The following is a 4,971-nucleotide window of genomic DNA, read 5'->3' as shown; positions in this document are numbered from 1 at the left end:
AAACACACACACAGGTATCTGATGCACATGTAACTCAGTTAGGACAGATATCTTGCATGAAGCCCCTGTAAACACACACACAGGTATCTGACATACATGTTACTCAGTTAGGACAGGTATCTTGCATGAAGCCCCTGTAAACACACACACAGGTATCGGATGCACATGTAACTCAGTTAGGACAGGTATCTCGCATGAAGCCCCTGTAAACACAAACACAAACACACACACACACACACACACACACACACACACACACAGGTATCAGATGCACATGTAACTCAGTTAGGACAGGTATCTTGCATTAAGCCCCTGTAAACACAAACACAAACACACACACACACACACACACACACACACACAGGTATCGGATGCACATGTAACTCAGTTAGGACAGGTATCTTGCATTAAGCCCATGTAAACACAAACACACACACACACACACACACACACACACACACACACACACACACACACACACACACACACACACACACACACACACACACACACACACAGGTATCTGACACACATGTTACTCTTAAGTAACGTTACAGGTAACAATATCACGTGAAACCACTCCTTACATTTGAATCCTATTGCATCTTTTACAAAACTGTTTGCCTCTTGATCATAATAAAAGCTCAAAAATAGTTACCGAATTCGCTGTTTTGTCCTTGATTGTCCATGGCTGTTTAATGACGACCAGTCTGCTCTTCATCGTCCTTCAGTTTGGTCTCCAATTTGAAAAAAGTGCGCGGGAAGAAGGCACTATATTCTGCGCATGTGCGATGACCTGCAATTTTTTTTTGGGGGGGGGGGGGGGGGTGATGGCCACACCCTCGGAAACGCCCCGTGTGCGTCGCGGTACTGAAACCCCTGTACTTTAGTGAATCCCAAGTGGGGGAGAGCGGGCCGTCGCCATCTTGGCAGCGCGTCACCGCGCGACTCTCCCGGACAATCAAAAATGGGCAAAAAGGCGGGAGCTAGTTGCTGAAGCCACACCCACCTAGCACGACGGCAGTGTCAGCAGCGGCAATCCACCTGTCACTCAAGTGGCTACGCCCTTAATTATGCAGAACTTTAAGTCTTAATATAATTTAAACGGATGAGTTATAAAAAAATTCACCCCCCTCACAGTTGTCATGAAGGGCAAAATTAGCTATTTAGACCAAAATCATTTTTTGAACCAGGCTGTAAACATGTTTTCTCCTGCTGTAAAGTTGGGCATTTTAACATGGGGAGTCTATGGGACTGACTCCCTTTTGCAGCCAGCCTCAAGCGGCCAGTCGATGAATTGCAGTTTTAGTCACTTCCTTATTGGCCTCACGAGAGAGAGCGAGAGGTTGGCGCTCGGTTGTATTTAACAGTCAATTATTATGATGGTTTCTCTATAATGTCTGACTATTAAAATATCATATGTCTCAATCAACATTATAAAACCATGTCAAAAAGAAGAGACGTACTCATACCATGTATTGTGGGGTAACGTTAAACAGGCTGACTGTGAGCATGTGACAGTTAAAACATTACGATTATTTTAACTTAATTAAAATGTTAAAACAATGATTAATTAACAAGCTTTCACAACGAATGTGCAACAGTTAATTGTGCCGTGACTAAGTCAACACAAGCTTACAAGTCATGCAGATAGCCTACATTAGCTTTCCACTGAAATGCATCACAGTTGTTTTTAATGTTGAACATATAAGAAATTGATTAACATTTGATACTCACACTCTGATTGTCATCCATCTTCGCTGGTCCTCTAATGCAGTAGATGGCGTTGTCACTCAAAACCTAGGGTCCTAGAAATGCAGCCTCCGGTTTTGCAGGCAGATAATACTCCCAGGCTGCAGCTACCCCTACAAGTTTTAGACTGACTCAGATATAGCTGACCAAAATAGGGCACCATCTCATTTTTGAATACAAAGACAGCGTTCTCTTCCGAGTCTAACACAAACTCTAAACTGAACGTGAGCTTGTATTTGGACAGACATTCTATAATTTTATTTTCTTAGTTTAGTAGAAAATAGGGGTGGGCGGATCGATCTAAATATCGATAGTATCGATGGCAACACTGGTATTGGTATCGGATCGATACAATTGTAATTGAATCGATATTTTAATTTAAATATCTCTCATCTACATTCCTTATACTTTGCTCGTGTCTTCTAAATCTACAATCCTGAGCAAACGCTGCTTTCACATCCTGGCCCACTTTGCTACCCCCCCCCCCCCCCCCCCCCCTCCTGCTGCTCTGCTGTGAGTCGCAGAGGAGCAGCGAACAGAGTGAGCGTTGCTGATAGCACATTGAAGTCAAGAAGGGGGGCTCAGGGAATGTAATTGCACAGGTATATTTGTTCTTCAGTAATAATTGTGTGCACTTTATTTCATTTGCTTTTAAAACCAGAAAAAAGTGAGAGATTTTTTTTATTCTTTATTTATTTTTTATTTTTTTAAAAGGCTGTAAAGAATTCATTCTACAGTGCCTAATAACTAATAATTTTGTGGACTTCAATACATTAATAAAAAATATTGCCTAAATAATTGATCATTCATTCACCTCAGAATCAGAAATAATGACATAGACCTACTGCTCTCCTACACAAATTTTTTTTTTTTTAGTAGAAAGTATCGTACTGGTATCGGTATCGGCAATACTGACCCTATATGTATTTGGTATCGGATCGATACCAAATTTTGCAGTATCGCCCACCACTAGTAGAAAATAGCATAATGCATTAATACGTCTTACCGATTCTAGACTTTGAGAGATTCCAGCCAAATTCAACACCAATCTTAAATCGAACACTGAGTGAGATATACATCTGACTTTTAAATTGATTGGGCCGCCCCACCATTAAGCACAGGGCATCAATAAATTAGTTAAAACTCATTGTGTTCCTCCCCACGGAAATCTTCAGTAAAAGGGGAAAGATTTATACGACCTGAAGAATAACATAAGCATACTAGCTTCGAGAGAGCAGCAGTACATACTCGAGCGACAGGAGCACACTCCACAAGAACGGTGAGCACCACAATATGTTCAACATTTAACACTCATTATTTGTTGTATTATAGTTACTTACAATATTCTGTAATAAAGCAACCCATCTGGTTTTTCTTCTTGTACTTTTAAATAAGATTTAGGTTAAAACAATAAAAATAAATAAAGAATTTACACTTTTAGACGGACATAGATATAGCTGACCAAAAGAGGGCACCGTCTTCGTATTGAATAGTGATGGTCGTTCTTGAACGACTCGTTCATTTTGAACGAATCTTTAATGTGACTCGGGAAGAGCGAGTCGTCTCGGGAGTTATTCGTTCAGTCGCGCATGCGCAAGATTCTATAGGCTGTACTGGAATTAGTTTAGTAGTTCACCTGTTTCAGTCAATGCAGTCTGAGCCGGAAAGATAATTGATTAGTTCATACCATGATTCCTCGGGTTCGAGTCGTTCCTTTATCAAGTGACAAACCCATAAGCTTTGACCATAGACCAGACTCTTTATTAAAACACCATATACTGGCAACAAATCTGTGTGTATTTTATTAATATTACTATTTATTTTTGTTGTCTTTATGATTTTAAGTGTACTGCCTTAATGTTTGTATTGTTTCATAATAATAATAATAATAAAAAGACTGTATAAAAAGCTTTAACCTATTGTTCGTTCTTTTGTCACGTGACAGTATTGGATAGACAATTTAATTTACAAGCATCCGCTGCATAGTCATTGTTACTATCATCAATGATCATTATCATCATATTTATTATTTATTCTTACAGTTACTGCGTTTCTGGACTCTAATTGTAGCTTTTTACTTCTTACATTTTATAAGTGTATGAATTTCTGTCATGATGGTTATTTTCTATACACTGAATGTTGTAACAAAGGTAATAACTCCAGTCTATGGTCAAAGATTATGGGTTTGTCACGTGATAAAGGAACGACTCAAACCCATAGACTGTCCTCAAACCAGAAGAATTATGAGATGAACTAATCAATTATCTTTCCGGCTCAGACTGCATTGTTTAACTCAAACCTGAAGAATTGAGGTGAGCTAATCAGAGACTGAAGAACCAGGTAACCAATGAATTCACATTTTCTTTTTATTATAACATAATAGTTTTGTCTTGTTTGTAGTGTGATCAACGTTTGCGTAAGTACTAGTAGACGTTAGGGAAGTAACACGTAATATGTTTAATTATAGTTGATAAAATGAACGAAATGATTCGTAAAAAGATTCGTTCATTTTGCTGATGGACGAGACTCAAAGATCCGATCGAGTCGGTAAAATGATCCGAACTTCACATCACTAGTATTGAATACAAAGAAAATGACTCTAATGCGAACTCTAAACTGAAAGCGAGCTTGTACTTGGATAGACATTTCTGACATGTCTTTTCTATTTCTAATTACTTGGTGGGAAAGCAAAATAAAAAAAATTTATTGCAGAAAATCAAACTCCAGTCATGACAGTTCTGTCCGACTTAAAGACCGACCGGACTACCATCCGTGTAAACATGAACGATCACATAATTGAACAATACGATATTTCTGTTATTCAACACGATAAAGAAGCCCCGCGGTTAAGCAGGGCATCAAAAAATTAGTTAATACTCATTGTGTTCCTCCCCACGGAAATCTTTAGTAAAAGGCGAAAGATTTATACGATCTGAAGAGAAACATGAGTGTACTACTTTTGAGAGAGCATACAGTACGTACTCGAGCGACAGGAGCACACTCCACAAGAACGGTGAGGACATGACTGACATCGGTACTACAACATATTACAAAAAAACAACGTGTAATAACGTTTAATGATTATTATATTTAAACGACATAGCAAATAAGATTGTGTGCGTTTATAAAATTTAAAACACGTTGATTTTAACTGCACCCCATTGCATTGTGGGTAAGAGAGCTTACTTCCGGATTCGTCATCACACTCAAGGAATCAGC

The 4,971-nt window shown here is 38.8% G+C and overlaps 2 non-coding genes across 2 annotated transcripts; both read right to left on the bottom strand.

Moving 5' to 3' along the window:
* Positions 1 to 2,855: 2,855 nt before the first annotated feature.
* Positions 2,856 to 2,971, bottom strand: LOC132107451 (U5 spliceosomal RNA). The gene has a single exon (XR_009424306.1). It is a non-coding gene; the product is annotated as a U5 spliceosomal RNA (small nuclear RNA).
* A 1,617-nt stretch (positions 2,972 to 4,588) lies between these two features.
* Positions 4,589 to 4,704, bottom strand: LOC132107449 (U5 spliceosomal RNA). The gene has a single exon (XR_009424304.1). It is a non-coding gene; the product is annotated as a U5 spliceosomal RNA (small nuclear RNA).
* Positions 4,705 to 4,971: the final 267 nt, after the last annotated feature.

Source organism: Carassius carassius, chromosome 27, assembly GCF_963082965.1.
Source record: "Carassius carassius chromosome 27, fCarCar2.1, whole genome shotgun sequence".
Taxonomy (NCBI): domain Eukaryota; kingdom Metazoa; phylum Chordata; class Actinopteri; order Cypriniformes; family Cyprinidae; genus Carassius; species Carassius carassius.
This window is presented reverse-complemented; position numbering and strand designations above follow the sequence as displayed.